Source organism: Cavia porcellus, unplaced genomic scaffold (genome assembly GCF_034190915.1).
Source record: "Cavia porcellus strain 051 isolate PalLab524CR breed Dunkin Hartley unplaced genomic scaffold, mCavPor4.1 scaffold_25, whole genome shotgun sequence".
NCBI classification, from domain to species: domain Eukaryota; kingdom Metazoa; phylum Chordata; class Mammalia; order Rodentia; family Caviidae; genus Cavia; species Cavia porcellus.
Genome location: NW_026947508.1, coordinates 19,800,126 through 19,817,789, shown reverse-complemented (window position 1 = coordinate 19,817,789; position 17,664 = coordinate 19,800,126). Strand labels below are relative to the sequence as shown.

The following is a 17,664-nucleotide window of genomic DNA, read 5'->3' as shown; positions in this document are numbered from 1 at the left end:
TTAAAGATGTCTCCAAACCGAGCATGGTGGCTCACGCCTGTAATCCCAGCACTCGGGAGGCTGAAGTGGGAGGATTGTTCAGAGTTCGAGACCAGCCTGGGCTACAAAGTGAGCTCAAGGCCAGCCTGAACTGTATAGGGAGACCCCGTCTCAAAAAACAAACAAAAAAAAGATGTCTGCAAACACTGTCCGATATCCCAACAAGTGAAATTCCTCTGGCTCAGAAGCAGCGATGTAGTACTTCTAGTACTGCCTGTGACCCAGTCTTTTGTTGTTTACTTTGTGGTACTGAGGATTCAATCCAGGGAGCACTGAGCGACATCTCCAGCCCTTTTAATTTTGAGGTTGGGTCTCAAGTTGTCCAGGCTGGCCTCGTACCTGTCATCCTACTAGCTCAGACTGCCGAGTAGATAGGATTACAAGAGTGGGCTGCTGATCCCCCAAACAATCTCCTCTAGGCATCCTTCCAATCTCAGTTAATACTCCACGTGCCCAGGGGACGGTTCCCAGGTCACCCTGGCACAAGTCTAGAAATTTCCCAAGCAGTGCCTGTTCCCTCCTCCCCCACTCTTTTATTCCCCCGGAGAACAGCTCCCCTCCCCCGCACTGGGGATCGAACCCAGGTCCTCATACGCACTAGGCAGGCAAACCGCCATCCTTAGCCCCTCAGCTCAGAGCCTTAGTTTGCGTTCTTCGTAAAATCTCTCCACCCTACACTTACTGAACGCGAACTAAGTCATATTTGCTTCACATCTAGTCTCCCACGGGACTGTGTGCTCCCTGAGGGCAAGGAAGGCGCTAACACAAATGCTGTGGAGGGAATGACAGAAACAAAACAAGACAACCAGGGAGGGCAAGCGACCGGGCCACTAGGAATCAGGGGAGGGTAGTATTTCAGAAGGCTGAGGCAGAGAAACCCGACGGGGGTGCGGTGGGGGAGCCCGAGTTAGTCAGTCACCCTGCGCATGCGCGCTCCGCTGTCCCGAGTCCCCCAGAGAGGCCGGGTAGCTTCGCCAGAGCTACGCGAGGAGGAGCACAGTGTGCTACTCCGACTCGAGTCCCAAGAAGAACTTACGCGGGCCTGTGAGCTGGCGGCGAAAGCCCTCACTCAGAGATACTGCCTGCGGCCACCACGTCTGCCTCAGGCGGCGGTTGCGTCCCTCAGCTTTAACGGCCGTTACACACGCGCAAGGCCGCACACCCAAGAGCGCGCGCCCTCCAGCCCCGCCTCTTTCTGCCTACCCCTGACCAATCAGGAGTCAAGCCGCGTGAGTCTCCCGCCCTTTTCTGCCCACCTCTGACAAATCGAGAGTGCAGCCGTGCCGGTGTCCCGCCCCTGCACGCTCTACTCGGCGCGGGCCAGCCCAGTCGCTCTGCGCATGACCCCGCGGCCCCAGAACCTTCTGCTCAGGGCTGCGCGGTGCTACCTGGCGTATGAGGCGGCGGGGGGTCGTGCGCGCGGAAGGGTTGGCTGTGCCTAGGCAGGTTGCGAAACTGGCGGCGAGGGCACGTGGGAATCTCACCCTCCTCCTTTCCCACTGCTACCTGTCTGCCGTCCTCCAGCAGCGAGGACTCCTTGTGACCAGGGTTTAGGGTGGCGCTTGTGTCTCTGGCTAGTAAGGGTTAGAGCTTAGTCTGTGGTTGGGATATCAGCTTAGATGAATAATAAACTTGGGTGTGACAAGATAGGTGAATTTAGGGGACAGTCGCTGAAATTAGGACCTGTTGTCTGGCGTGGTGGTGAATTCCGGGAGACTGAGGCAAAAGGATCTGTGAGTTCAAAGCCAGCCTGAACTAGGTAGCAAGACCCTGTCTCAAAAAGAAAAAAAGAAATTATGACCTGTTAATATCAGTGATGTTTGAAGGATTCCACTAGCCACTTTCAGACCTTCATAAATTCTTCTGAGTCTTCCATCCTGACCCCACCATCACCATTGAAATGACAGAAAGTCGAGTGTGTCCGCACTTGATGGTTTTCATTTCTTTTGTGAGGAGTTAGGGAACAGACACATGTGGAAGACTTTAGAAAAATGGGGAAAATTTGAAGAAATGCAGAGATGTGAAGAGGAAAGAGTTGAGATTTAAATTTACAAATGGCTGCCAAGAGTTGTGGTGCACTCCTGTAATCTTCATTAATGGGTAGGCTGAGGCAAGAGGCTCTCAAATTCTTCATAGCCACTCTGAATAACTTAATGAGATCTTGCCAGAGAGAGAGAGAAAGAGAAAAAGAAAAAGTAAAAGTTTGGGGATGCAATTCAGTAGTAAATCACTCTCCTCCAGGCCTTGAGTTAAATCCCCAGTACAATAAAAGTACCAAGAGCTGGGGAATTAGGTCAGCAGCATAAGTGCCTGCCTGGCAAGTGTGAGGTCGTGAGTTTGATCCCAGGTACCAAAAAAGAAAAAAAATTTCCAAAAAAGTACCATTTGTACAGTTTTCTTCAATGGTTATCTATAGCATAAGCACTACAACAAATTTTCAAATATGAATAAGTCCTTATTTATATTATAGTAGACTTTGGCTCTAATTTCACAATCAATTTTTAGGTATTCTTAAATCTTCAGTTATTTTTAGCAGACTTGCTGCATATTTAATAAAATATATCAGTAAAAGTATGCCACCTGACATGACTGAAAGAAAAGGGACTGGATTTGGCCAGATATGTTTGTCCCAATTAAAGTGAAAATTGGTTATGATTAGATCTACCGCTTTCATGTGCAAAATGTTTCCTGGTAGATTATTGTGTAAGCATTTGTTGTTACACAACACCACGTCTTCTTGAACATGGTCAACTAAGTCTAAATTCAGTAGCTTCCTAGTGTGCTTAATAGTTTGTTTTGTTTTGTTTTGAGGCAGGATTCCAATATGTAGTCGGCTGGCCTTGAACTCACTAAGTTCAAACAGGCTGGTCTCAAACTCTCACTGATTCTCCTGTCTCAATCTACTGAGTGCTGGGATTACAAGCATGCACTACCACACCTGGCTCAATTTTGTTTTATTCTAATTTCTTTTTTAGATATGTGAGCATAATATAATCAAAATTTTGCCCTTCAAGATGTCTTTTAAATTTGAAAATAAAGGCAAGAAGTCTTTCACTAGAAGGACTTTTTTTTTTCTTTTCCCTAAAATGGTGTAAGATACCTGGCACTCACAATTTAAAGGAGGAAAGGTTTAATTTGGTTCCTGGTTTTAGAAAATTCAGTTCAGACCCAGCTAGCTCAAAGGCAATAACAGCACAGTGGAAAACTGTGGCAAAAGAGAGCTGTCCTATGTCAGCCAGAAAACAGAAAAGTGGAGCTGGGAACAAGAGTAACAGCCTACCAGGTCAGGCCCCCAGTGGTCAGCCCTCTCCTACTAGGAAGTACAAGATCTTTTTTTTTTTTTTTTTTTTTTTGTCTTTTTCATTTTTATCCGTACCAGGGATCGAACTCATGACTGCCTGCTTGCAAGGCAGGTGCTTATGCGGCTGAGCTAAATCCCCAGCCCCTGAAAGTACAAGATCTTTAAGGAACATTTTAGTTGTAAAGGACAGCATTAAGCCAATAAATAATAAAGTGTTAAGACTGTTAAATCTGGGGACTGGTGGAATAGCTCAAAGATAAAGTAATTCCTTAACCTGTTTCAAAATCTCAGGTTCAATTATGAGCCCTAAAAAAATATGTTAAAAAAATTTTTTTTAATCGGTACCGGGGATCAAACTCATGACCACCTGCTTGCAAGGCAGGTACTTATGCCGCTGAACTAAATCCCCAGCCCTCAACTTTTTTTTTTTTTGAGGCAATCTCACTTTGTAGTTCAGTTTGGTCTGGAACTCATGGCAATCCTGCCTCAACTTCCTAAATGCTAGGATTACAGGTGTGTACCACCATGCCTGGTTAATTTAACTTGCTTCTGCCAACATTTTCCCTCTGGAAAAATTATATTAACATAATCATCTATACCAATAAAAATAGTATTTCAAAAATAAAACAGTCAGGCATGGTGGTACACCCTTGTAATCTCAGCACTCAGGAGGCTGAAGCAGGAAGATTGTTGCAAGTTTGAGACTAACCTGGGCTACAAAGTGAGCTCAAGGTCAGCCTGAACTGCATAGTAAGACCCTGTCTCAAAAAGGCAATAAATAGGGGCTGGGAATTTAGCTCAGCGGCATAAGCGCCTGCCTTGCAAGCAGGCAGTCGTGAGTTCGATCCCTGGTATCGATAAAAAAACGAAAAAGACAAAAAAAAAAAAAAGGGCAATAAATAAATAAATCAGACAAAGAAAGATAAGGGCCTTTCTGTGCTTTGGCGGGTGGTACTTCATGAGTAGGTCTTAAAGCCTGTACTGCTTCCTGGTCCACACTAACCTGCACTCAGCTGTCTTCTCTGTGAGGTCAAAACTGGGGGCTTGTGTACTGCTGTCTCCCTATGGCCTGAAATAGGAACAGTTATGTGACAGATTCTGTTTTTGAATGAATTCATGATAGTAGCACAACACTGCTGTCTATATCCATCCTCTACTATGAAAGGGGAATTAATGAGATGAAAAATAATGAAGGGGTCAGAGGAGAAACTGTAGGTAATACAATAGGAATACATTTAACCCTCATTCTTGAATTACATAGTTCCTGCCCGTTTCACAGAAGACAAGGAACTTAGGGCCAGCTGGCCGTGGTCCCAGAACTTCCTCTGGAATGAGACAGAATTCCCATGTTGAAGCAGAGATCACCTGGTCAAAAAACAGTTCCATTTTAAGAATGAGGAAACTGTAGACCCATAAAGAACTAAATGACTTCTCACCCGCCTCTACCTCCAGTCTTTTAGCCCCACTGACCTGGAGCACTGCTTTTATGGTCAGCTTGTACAGTAAGGAAAACACAATTGGCCATACCTGCCCTACCTGTCCCTATCACATGGAGCAACCTAATCTCCCCACGCCCTGATGAAGAACTCCTTAGATGGAGACAGGGCAGGGTGAGCAAGGACAACCCAGTGTGCTCAGCAGGTGTATTCCTTACAAGGCAGTTTCTGGCTCCACACTAGCCTGGTCTCTTAACTTCTGGTCACTACAAGAGGATGAGAGGACAAGAGGATGGATTCCTTGCCTCTCTTCCTCCTTTCTACCCTTGCTTCAGGCAAGTGAAGTAGAAACCAAGCATTAATGTTGAGATTTTTATCTCAGCATCCGCCCTGTCCTCATCAGCAGCAAGATAAGCGTTTGGGCTCCTGCAGGGAACAAGGATTATAAAATAGGATCTTGAAAGCCTGAAAACTTTTGGGGCTTCCATACATAACTTTAAATGCTTTTGCCTTTACTCTAAATCATTTTTGGATGGTGTTAGATTCTGACAGGTACTGCTGAAGAAGGTCAGACTTGGTGAGGCCGACTTCCCTCAAGTCACATAGAGTTGAGAAGAAATGGAATCCAAGAGCAGCACCTGCTGAGACCCAGTGAGACCCAGCAAGCCCCTAGACCTTGATGCAACCATCAGAGACTCCTTTGTACCAGCCTGCTGCACTCCAGCTGCTGGAGACTTTGAACTCTGCCACCACAAAGTAACAAAGATTGAACTTGAGGTGTCATCCTCACAGGCTGAGGCCAGGCCTCCCATGATTTCATCAGGATTGAGCATAGATTGGTACTTTTTGGAAGCTAGGATTCTGAGGGTGGGATGATGTGTCCCCAAAGAATAGATTTACTAAAATGCTCTTTCCCAGGAGGGTTAGGGCATTGGAGGACTGTTATAGAATAGAAAGAAATGTTCCAGTCTAGCAAAACTGACCCAGGAAAAGGCTGGTGAGAGAGACAGCCTGGGAGAAGAGTGATCTGGTGTCACATTGCGCAGACAGAGAGGAAAACCTGGCTCAGACTTGAAGTTTGGAGAGAGAACAGGATGCAGAGAGTGAAGGGGACCCTCTAGGGCAAGGCGAGAGCCAGGGCCAATGTAGGCCCAGGGAGGAGACTCAGATTGGAGAAGTGTGAAGGCACGAAGGTAGGAGGGGAGTTGGTGAAGGGCCAAAGACTGGGGGAGTGGGAAGCTCCAGAAGATAAATCAGGGAGGACCCACAAATGATGGGTGCAGTTACACCTGCCAGCTGCCATATTGCCCGGGCCTCCACTGCTAAGATTAGCCAAGCTGGGATTTTGCTGGAGAGCCCTAGGTACACCTCTCCCACCACCACTGAGTGAAGTCACCAGTCTACATGGCCTGGACCTTCAAACTCTTTCCTACCAGCCCAAACCCTGCCACGCCACAGAAGGATAGAGAATCCTGACCACCACATTCTCTGCCCTGCCTTGTTCCCCAGTTGGAGTTGGGCTCCTCAGCTCTCCTCCTTGCCCTGTTTGGGACACCGGCTCACTGGCAGAGTACATTCTTAGCAGGCTTGAAACCTTGGGTTTATTTCAAGAAGTGTGGATGGGGTGCGGGGTGGGGATTAGGTTGAATTCAGTGGGCATGTTTCAGGACCTGAACTCGAGCATAAGCAGTCCTTAGTGAAGCTCTTTGAGCCTTGCAGTTCTCTCATCCGTAAAATGGGGAATATGACATTAAATGTGGTTATTGTTGTTATTTTTTGAGACAGGGTCTTGCTATGTAGTTCAGGCTGGCATTGAACTCACTGTGTAGTCCAGGCTGACCTCAGAGTCATAGCATTTCTTGTGCTTCAGAGGCCTCTCAATTGGTGTGCGCCACCACGCCTGACCCAACTGGTTGTTTTAAAGAAGAAATGTTGCAACGATTCATTGTGCACTGTAAGAACTTGGCTTAAAAAAATTTTTTTTGTATTAGTACACATTTGCCAAACATAATGATTATGTTCATACTGGGGAGTTGGCACATGTATACACATTTTAATGCTTTTTATTTCCTTTTCCCCTCCCTCTTTCCTCTTCCCTCCATCTTTTGGTCCCCTTCCTACTTGTAAATGATCTATCTGTGTTTCCTATTATCTATCTTTTATTTTGTCCTTTAATTTATTTCTCATATATACAAATATGTGATATTTAAGCTTGTATGTCTGATTTATTTCACTTAACATTATGGTTTAAATATGCATCCATTTTCCTACAAATGACTTAAATTTGTCCTTCTTTATAGCAGAGCAAGTAGTACACTATTGTATATAAAAATCACATTTTCTTTATCTGTGCATTTAGACTATTTCCAAGAGTCACCTGTCAGGAGTTGTGCTGCTATGAGTGTGGTAGCTTTAACTCTTTCAGAAACGTACCTGGAAGGGGAATAGTTTGGTGAGAAATTTCTAGCTTTAGTTTTTTGAGAATTTTCCATACCGATTTCCACTGTGATTGTACTAGTTTACATTCCCACAAAGAATGTAGAAGGGTTCCTTTTTCCTCAAAGTCTTGCCAGCATTTATTATTATTTGGTTTTTGTGATGGCCATTCTTTTTAGGGTTAAATGAAATCTCTGATTTTTTAAAAATCAGCTTTTTTTTTAACCAGCTTAATTTTTTTTTTTTTTTTGTCTTTTTGAGACAGGGTCTCACTATGCAGTTCAGGCTGGCTTTGAGCTCACTTTGTAGCCCAGGCTGGTCTCGATCTCGCAACGATCCTCCTGCCTCAGCCTCCTGAGTGCTGGGATTACAGGCATGACCCACTACACCTGGCTCAATATTGTTTAAATTTGGATTTCTCTATTGGTCAGAAATATTGAACATTTTTCAATGTATGTATTGGCTGTTTGTATTTCTTGTTCTGACAAGTGTCTGTTTATTTCAGTTTCTCATTTTTTGATTGAGTCTTTTATTTTGGAATCTCTAATTTTATTGAGTTCTTTATATATTCTAGATATTACTTCTTCATCTGAGGAGTAGCAGGCAAACACTTTTTCCCATTCTGTAAGGAATGTCTTTTCTCTCTGTTGGTTGCTTTCTTTGTGTGCAGAAGCTTTTTAATTTGATATGATCTTGTTTGCTGAACTGTTATTTCTTTTTTTTTGTCTATTGTTTCTTGTGCAATTGAGGTTCTGTTCAGAAAGCCCATGCCCATATGTATGTCTTGAATACTTTTGCCTATTTTATCTTGTCAGATGATTTATTTTAATATTTAGATCTTGGACCTTTTTTTTTTTTTTTTTTTTTTTTGAGACAAAGTTTCTCTATACAGTTCAGGCTTGCCTTGAACTCACTATGTAGCCCAGGCTGACCTAAGACTTATAGGATCCTTCTGCCACAGCCTCCTGAGTGCTGAGATTACAGTCATGCACCATCATTTATACTTTACTCTAGTATATGGTGAGAGATATGAGTCTAAATTCAGTCTTTTGCATGTGTGTATCCTGTTTTCTCAACAGACTTGTTTTTTGAGACAGAGTCTTGCTGTGTAGTCAGGCTGACCTCAAACTCATGGAAATCCTTTTGTCTCAGCCTCCCAAGTGCTATAATTACAGATGTGCACCACCATGCCTGGCAGAGTTATTAATATTAATTAAATATGACATAGAAATCCAGAGACTAGGTTTTTCCCAGATGTTGAGTGTAAGAGCTCATCCTCTGTGTCCCCAACACTAGCAAGGTCTGCCATTTTTCAGTTGTGTGAACTGAGCCTTAGGTTTCCCATGTATAACTGAGAATGAAGACATAACTATGCCATAAGAGTGTGTTGTAAGGTTTGAATGGGTTATATATGTACAGTGGTTTAAACTGCCTGGCAAGGGGCAAATACCATGTCAGTATTAGCTATTAAATGTGATGCCTGTCCATAACACTCTGAAATCTTAGTGTTATGTTCTCATCTTGTCATGGGAAGTCCTCAATAATTAATTGAGGATGACTGGGGATATAGATCATTGGCACAACACCTGCCTGGCAAGTGCAAGGTCCTGAGTCTAATTGCCGGTACCAAAAGAAAAAATTAATTGAGGAAAGAAAAATGTTTGGCTGTGTGATCTTGAACAGGTTTTAGTCTCCCTGAGCCTTTATTTACTCATCTGCAAGGTGGGAATAATAAGACATGAGAAGCATCTGACTCTCCTTCTCCTGTTTGGCCAGAAATGGGTGGTTTGGCTAAAGACTGTCATGTTCCTCTTCCTCTTCATGTCCCTTCATTCTCCCTTACTCCTCTCTCACAATGGACTGGACAACTTGCTCCAGTGTCCTCCTTTGTTACTTAGCCACTGTCCTCCAGGGTCCCCACAGGGGTGTGGCTGGGCTCTAAGCAAGGATTTTCTTTGAAGAAGTGAGGAGGGAAACCAGCCTGCCATAGCTAAAATCAAGGGCAGAAGGAGCCAAGCCTATTTTTAACACCCCATCTCCCAAACACCAATAAGCTGTGATGAGCACAACTAGCCTTCCCAAAGACTTCCTGGTTTCAGACTTGCCATTTTTCCCAGAGAGGGGATACTGTCAATCACATGGCTCAGCTGCCCATTCTTTGACTGAATCACAGTGTTGACAGCTATGGCTATACTGGACCCCTGCATTCATTTGAACCAATCATTGGCCTGCATTTAGACCAATCAGCAGACCTATGTTTGAACCAATCACAGGTTTACACGTAAAGCCTTCACAGGCCTGAAGGTGGTATATAAGCAACACTCCTCTTAGTCTTCTCAGGGTAGTCTAAAAGGGCTTCCTCCTAGGTACTGATACCCCTGTGCTGTTGCACAGGACCTGTTAAAATAAAGACACCCTCTGATGGTTCTATAGAACTGCTTGGGATTTATTTCTTGGGTAGTGTGGGCTTGGAAAGTCTTATACATCTACTCCTGGGTAGGGTGAACACAACAGTTATTTAAGAGCAATAAGCACTAGGGGCTGTTAGCTCTGAAGAGCTCCAAAGACCAGTGGCTGGCAGAGCCTCCCAACACCTGTTGAATTCACCTGACTCGAAGAGACCGGCCTCTGGTTATGTTGGGTAACATCATGTAGCATTATTTGGCATCCTCAGGGCACTAACTGAGCTATACTTTATCTATTTATGATTTCTATCAAAATTGAGCAAAAGAACCCTCAATTGATTGGCCACAATAATACATTCATTCAACAAACTTTCACTTGGCATTTATTTTCTCTCTGAGATACAGAGAAAAATGATAGGATGTATGCTCATGGGTACAAAAACACCCAGCTTGAGCGCTGGTCTGGCACTAGCAGATTACTGGCGTCTGACACACTTACCTCTCATTCACAGAATGGTGTGTGGTCTTGATAGATGTTGGTACTGCAAAGAACTCAAGGGCCACCCAAATGAAAAGGTTGAGGTCACTGCTTGTAGCCCTGAAGATCACAGAGTGGTGTGCTGTGGGGGGTTATTCTGTTCTTGAGTGGAATCGAGAGCTATGAATGTGTTAAAATGCTCATCATGTAATGGTGTCCCCAGTCCTTACAGTGGAACTTCAGAGGAGTTGCTTGCTTACTTGCCCCACATCCAAAGCTATTGCGTACTGGTAGCCTGGAGAATAAGGGGAGGGGAGCGCCACCTAAAAATGAAGTGCCACCTCATAGATCCTGGTCCCTAGACCAGGATCCTTGAAGCCTTCATACCCTACAAAATATGCATAAGCAACCTATAATAAATTGCTATGTGGAAACATCTTTCTTCTCCCTCTAAAGCTTTGAGTTGCCATCTAAGAGGTGCCTGTCTATGCCTGATGAATGGACACAACAGCCAGTGTCTTCAGAGTGTTGACTCTTCTGCCTGGATTAAAGGTAGATATGAAAGCTCAGAAGCCTCCCAGGGCCCAGCCAAACAAGTGGCCTCCAGGAGAGCGCTCAGGGGAGAGTCCAGTTGGTAGGGAAGAAACTGGCTGATGTTCACCACCAGTGGGTATACACAGCTGATGCAGAGATTTGGAGTCAGTATTATTAGAGCCAGAAAGGACCTGCACAAGCTGCAGCTCCAGAACACAGGCCTGGCTATCACTGGTCTAAAAAAACAGGGAGCTGGATGTGGCGGCACTTGCCTCTAATCCCAGCATTTGGGAGGATGAGGCAAGAGGATTGCTGAGAGTTTAGGCCAGCCTGGGCTACATAATGAGTTCAAAGCCAGCCTAAACTACCTAGTAAGACCTTGCCTAAAAAAAAAAAAAAGAAAAAGAAAAAGAAAAAGAAAAGAAAAGGCAACTATTACCCTTTAATAGTCTCCATCCTCATTGGTGTGGAGAGAGGCGAAAGCTGGAAATTAATCATGAGTACAGGGGTGAGGCAAGGCCATCTGAAAAGAAAGAACCCCCTAGGTGGGGGCCAGGTAAACAAGCTGCTATAGTCCAAGGTTGCTATGCAAAGGGGTTTCATGTAACATCAACCTGCAAAATGTATAAATAAATGCACTGCTGCATTGGTTAAGCAGTTCCTTTCTTCTCATCCAGAGAGAGGGCTCCACCAGACTTCAGCTTGCTGTGTATTGTCTCTTATCTTTATTTCTCTATCCTCTCACCCTCCTTCCCCTTGGGAACTTTGAGAGCTACACAGGATGTGGCACACTGGCAAGTGATTATTTAAATAAATATAATAACTAAAGTTCACTGACCTTGTTATAAAGCAGTTTATTAAAAAGAACACTAAAAGAGGGTTCTAGAGACATAGCTGTGGATTTTGCAACTGTATTTTATACTTAAGCAAGAGACCCCATGAACTCCTGGGTGGCAGAACCAGAAGTATCAGCAGATGACTAGGAGGAATAAAGACACCTCTTTTGCAGTGCTAAGGACTGAATCCAGGGCTTTGCACATGCTATGCATGCACTCTACTGAGTTACATCCTCAACTTTTTGTTATTTTGAGACAGAGTATTACCACATTGCCCAGGCTGATGTACAACTTGCCATCCTCTTGCTTCAGCCCCAGTAGCTATAGTTACAGCCAACTACCATCATCCCTGGCATTGCTGTCATCTCTTTAGAGCAAAAATGTTTTCAGCTGAACCCAGAAAAGCTCACAGTTTCCTTGAAGGGGTATGAAAGGCCTTATTTGTTGGGAAAAAGAGGCCCAGCACAGTACTCCTGGAACAACAGGGATTCAGACCCATAAGCTTCTCTTGTTTGTACCTCTCTCTCCCCCAGAGACTCAGCAGTCCTGTTCAGGGAAGGGGAATGGCTAGGGTGGGAAGAGACATTTCCAATATGGAAAGAATGAATGCCGTGATATCGGCCACATCTGGCGCCAACTGCTGGATGACGCTGTCGATCCCGGCCAGGCCCTCTACTCCCATGCACACGTCCACCAGCCCTGTGGCAGAGCCTCTTGGGGTGGCCCTTGATCTTCACTCAGTCTCCTCCCTCCCCACAGCTCCCCCAACAAACTGCCCAGTGATACAGAGCTGAGTCCCAGCTGGTAACAACTTTCCTTCTCATTCCTATAGGCCAGACAGGTCCCCTTCTTTTCTCCAGACCTCCCAGCCAGCTCACCTGAGAGTGTAGGTGACAGAGAAGATATTGACTTCCTTAATGAAGAACTGCAAGCGTGATGATAGCGAAGCTGAGAATGTCCCATTTGTCCTGGGAAGGAGTTGGATCGATCCTAGGGTAGTCAGGCCCAGCCCACTGGGACCTTCTTGAGTTTGCCCTCCCACAGCACAAAAATAGGGGGTCAATGTCCTGCTTAGAGCAGGGCCAGTCAGCCATCATCCACTGTGATCACACCCTGTCATGTCTCAACAGCCAACTTCAGTCTCAGAGACTCACAGCAAAGATCTTCCCTCATGTATATACAGTCAGCCCCCTTTGGCAAGTGAACTGCAGAAACTGGCTTGTAGGTGTGTGGAACACACACACCTGTGACTCAGGAAGCTGAAGCAGGAGGATTACTGCAAGTTCAAGGCCAACCTGGGCTATGTAGTGAGTTCAAGGCCAGCCTGAACTACATGGCAAGACCCTGTCTAAAAAAAAAAAAAAAAAAAAAAGAAAAAAGAAAAAGAAAGAAGAAAGGGAGATTGTCAGGATATAGTAAGTGACAAAAACAAAGTGCAGAACAGTGTTTAAAGTATATTACTCTCAGGAAAGGGAGGACTAAAAATATCTATTTGCTTATGTCTATAAAAATAACTACCAGGAGGATAAACAAGTTACTATAAATATAAGATCACCTAGGGAAGTCAGGGTGGGGGAAGGGGACGAGTAAATTAGAATGAAAGAAAGAATTCTATGTTAACCTTTCAATTAGTTTTTGAGAAATATGAATCTGTATTAAATATTCAAAAAGAAAAATGTAAACCGGGCATGGTGGCTCAGGTCTGTGATCCCAGCACTCGAGAGGCTGAAGCAGGAGGATCCTTGAGAGTTCGAGACCAGTCTGGGCTACAAAGTGAGCTCAAGACCAGCCTGAACTGCATAGCAAGACCCTATTTCAAAAAGACAAAAAAATGTATCTTTTTTCTGAGACAAGGTCTCACTCTGTGGTTCAATTTGGCCTTGAACTCACTAAGTAACCCAGGCTGGCCTCAAACTCATGGTGACTCTCCTGCCTCAGCCTCCTGAGTGCTGGGATTACAGGTTTGTGCCACCTCATCCATGAACACTGTATTTTAATGGAAAAATGTTCTTAAATTTTGGAGGCAGCTCAGTAAACACAAGTCATCCTAGTCTCTTATACTCAGCCTGTGCCCATGTATACATAAAGGGGCATGAGTTTGCCTGTCTATAGATCCATCCCTGTTATTCATTCAGTATTAAGCACCTAGTGGATGCTATGACCTGAACCATTTCCTGAGGAGACAAGGTATCTGCGCTGCTGTGCTCCACAGACTATGCTGAAGGGATTGGAGAGAGGCTATATTTTAACTCAATATCTAGGTACACAGTATCATGGAGCAACACCTTGCCTGGCCTGGGAGAGATGAGAAGAGACCCCAGCAAGAAGACATTCAGTCTGTAAGTTGGAGTAACGTAAAGTAAGAGTGCGTTATGAAATATGAAAATTGTAGGAAATTCAAAGTCCAGTGCTCATGCAGAAAGTTTGACTGGAATAGAGCCAGGCCTATTACAGTGGGCCTGTAATCCCGGCTACTCTGGAGACTAAGGTAGGAGGATCACTTAGGCCCTGTGTTCTGGCCTACAGGAATGGCCTGGGCAACAGTGAAATCTCATCTTAAAAATGTCCCCACCCTCCTCTGGAAAAAGTCGCATGGGAACATAGGCACGTCCAGTCTTGTATGTGCTGTGTGGCTGCTTTTGGGCTGCCTGCAGAGGTGAGTAGTTGCATAAGACTTGAAGCTTAAAACATTTATTATCCAAGGCCCTCATGTGTGGAAAAAGTTGGCTGAAGAACCCTATAAATGTCATTTCTCAAACACAGGTATCAAGCTTAGCCTGACTGCAGATCTTGGGGGGGCTAGAACAGGAATTGGAATTAGAATCCAAGGAGCACACACTTCTGGGACAAGTTCTGTTCTGCCACATCACAGACATAATCAATCTCTGTCTCTGTCTCTGTCTCTCTGTCTCTCTCACTACACAACACACACACACACACACACACACACACACACACACACACACACACACAGAGTTTGCAGGTAGGGGACTGTATGGAGTAAGTCCCCCAGGGAAGAATAGGGGCGAATGCAGGGAGGTCCCAGAATCTTACCTTCCAGAAAATCCAGAAGCCACTGCAGCAGTTGAGAGAAACCTCACCAATAAAGATCTCACCTATGGTAGAGAACAGCTCGGTGTTTCCACATGGGAGACAGAGGAGACCCGAGGTACAGAGATGTCAGTAAGCAGAACCCGGTGAGGCCAGGGAGATGAGGTGTTCGCAGGAAAGGAGAGGCCTGTGTCCCTGCTACTTTTTGTCCTTAGCACTCTAATACTTCCTTTAGGGCACACCTTGGGTGCACATGTCACACCATGCATTGTTTCTTTTTTTTGGTACTGGGGATCAAACTCACCACCCCGCGCTTGCCAAGGCAGGTGCTTATGCCACTAAGCTAAACCCCCGGCATGCGTTGTTTCTTGTGACTCTCAACACTGATGCAAAGCAAGTCCCATTGGTATCTGCTGGATGGAGAATAGAGACGGGCCTGTGTGCACAGCTGGTTGCTAAGGAATGTTGTCTACCACAGACCTTTGCTCCTAATTTATTTATTTATTTTTGGCACTGGGGATTGAACTCATGATCTCTCACTTGCAAGGTGGGTGCTTATGCTACTGATCTAAATCCCTGGGCCTGTTCCTAATTTCTAAGGTAGGAGTATTTGGGGAAACAAGGTGGGGCAAGAGGTTGAATAGGGTTAGGGTTAGGTTCAGGAAGAAAAGGCCTGATCTATGCAGCTGGAGGACACTAAGCCCCAGGGCCTTGTTGCAACCATTTCTGCTTGTTGCAACCATTGCTGCTTTTCCGTGGCCCCATCCACTTCTGTCACTTAAATTCCTGGTGTCTTTTCCTTTGTGGGTCCAGGCCGGGTACCCTGTGTGGATGACTACGGTCTGTGCAAAACCCAATTTACTTCGGCTCAACTTCAATCCTACTCTTTCAGCTTCTTTATAGCTGTGACCCAGCTAACAACTTGTATCCTCATTCCATTTGAGTATCACCAAAGTCACTCGGTCACTCCCCCCCCTTTTTTTTTTGTGCTGGGGATTGAACTCATGACCTAGAGTTTCCAACCAGGCACTTAGGCCTCTGAGGTAAACCCCTGGCCCATACTCCCTTTCTTTACTCCAACTCCGGCCAACAGACTGAGCCTCTTGAGGCTTACTGCCATATGTGGGGGGCCTTCTGCTTCTTCTACTCAGCTGGGGGATAAGATTTATGGCCTTTCTTCCTCTTCCAAATTCCCAAAGCACTGTCAGGGACCATGGCTGTTGGCTTAGAGGACAAGCTACCCACTGGGCCTTGTGGCAACTTAAGTTCCGACATACAACACCAGCCCCAGGCCAGATGAAGTGATACATTCCTTAAATCCCAGCACTCAAAAGGTGAGGCAAGAGTATCTCCATGAGTTTGAAGCCAACCTGGGCTCTGTAGTGGGTTAAGGTCAGCCTGAACTGCATAGCAAGACTGTGTCTCAACAAAACAACAACGACAACAAATAGCAGCCCCTATGCTATTGCCAAAGCCAGAAAGTTAACTCCTGCTATCCCTTTGTTTACATGCATGAGGTGATGTGTAGGCACAAGCAGCACAGAGTGAGCTCTCCTGTGACGGATCAGGAAGGTTACTGGTTCAACTCCCAGAGAGCCTCCAAACACATCTGCCCTTTTCTTACCCACTGCCATGGTCCTGGTCCCAACATCTTTCACCTGCACCTCTTTTACCTGTAATAGGGTCCCTCCCAGCCCTTCTTTCCCTAGTCCTTGCCTCTTCCCTTCAATGGTTCACATTGCAGATTTTCTAAAACACTTGTCTGGTCATCCCTCCACACTCACTTCATTTTTGAGACAGGGTCTCACTTTGTAGTCCAGGCTCGCCTCTAATTCATGATTGTCCTGCCTCAGTCTTCTGAATGCTGGATTATAGAATAAGCCATCACATCTTGTTGCCTCATTCTATACTCTTACTGTGTCACCTTCCCCAGGAAACCTTCCTTGACCTCCCAGATGAGATTTATTTGTTGTGATTGAACTCCCTTGTATCTTGACACTCAGGTCTTTTTTTTTTTTTTCTGGTGGTGGTGGTATTGAGGATTGAATCCAGGGTTATGGCACTGAACAACATCTTTGGCCCTTTAATTTCTTTTAGACAGGGTCTTGCTAAATCACCACATAGTCTGGGCACAAACTTGTAATCTTCCTGCCTCAGCTTCTTAGAGTGTGCCACAAAACCCAGCTATACTCAGGTAATTTTTTTTCCAGAGTTTTGCTATGGAGTTTAGGCTGGCCTTGAACTTGCAGCAGTCCTCCTACCTTGGCTCCTGAGTGCAGAGATTACAGGCATGTGCTACCATGCCTGGTCTACTCAGGCATTTATAATGGTGTATTTTTCTGTCTGAAATAGTAACAGGATTTATTGTGCTTTTACCTGGAAATTTGGCACTAAGCAGAGTCAGCACCTGGCCCAGAGTGAGTCTCCCTTAGGGACTATTAAGATTGATCCACTCTTTATAAGCTACCCATTGTCTGCCTCTGCTCACACCATTCTGCCTATCTATAGCACACCCTTCAAAAGTGGGCTCCATTGTTCTTCCACCACGAAGTCTTCCTTAGCCTTCTGATTCTTGGAAATTCATAACGGAAAGATACTTGGAGAGCATCCAGCTTAGCATAGAGACAGACAAGGAACCTGTGGCATGGGAGAAAATTGTCTTGTCCTAGTTCTCCTTTAGAGCCAGGAGAGGCAGAGGTCAGGCCGGTATCCCATGTGGTTAAGAGAGCAATGGTGATGGCGCTGGTCACCAGCAGCCAGGCAGCATCAACTGGAAGACTGGATGCTGCAGCAGCTCCTTGATGCACATGTGAATGATGAACTCATGTGCCCTGAGCATCCTGGGAGAGGGTGGAGACTTTCTTCAGGCAGGTGTCACCATGAATGACCTCTGCCTGGGCATTTACTCTCAGTGGGGAGCTGGGGGAGATCCTGGAATGTGGGCATCAACGTAGTGTCATGGCTGGCTCCACATCCCTCCTGTCCTTACCTTTGCGCTTATGATGTTCTGGTGGCTGGTGAGCATTTGCTCCTTTGGCCACTGAAGGGCGGCTATGTGTTCCTCCGCAGGAGAGAGGAGCCAGCACTCAGTGTGGCTGCTGCCTCTGGCCACCCCAGACAGCCACCTCAGTGGGGGAGACAGGCAGGG

General features: G+C 45.4%; 2 protein-coding genes across 5 annotated transcripts in view; one reads left to right on the top strand and one right to left on the bottom strand.

Moving 5' to 3' along the window:
* Window positions 1-12,807, bottom strand: part of Cep85 (centrosomal protein 85) — a 50,774-nt gene extending 37,967 nt beyond the window's left edge. For 2 of the 4 annotated variants that reach the window (XM_013154049.3, XM_003471307.5), the window contains exon 1: window positions 1,076-1,214. The gene's annotated coding sequence lies outside the window, so the exon portion shown is untranslated. Of the gene's footprint in view, window positions 1-1,075; window positions 1,216-12,343 lie in introns of those variants that run through there. The other 2 variants (XM_013154050.3, XM_063235801.1) reach the window with 2 other exon arrangements.
* Znf593os (ZNF593 opposite strand) overlaps window positions 1,130-17,664 on the top strand; it is a 38,875-nt gene continuing 22,340 nt past the window's right edge. Inside the window, exon 1 of the mRNA XM_063235812.1 lies at window positions 1,130-1,268. The gene's annotated coding sequence lies outside the window, so the exon portion shown is untranslated. The remainder of the gene's footprint in view (window positions 1,269-17,664) is intronic.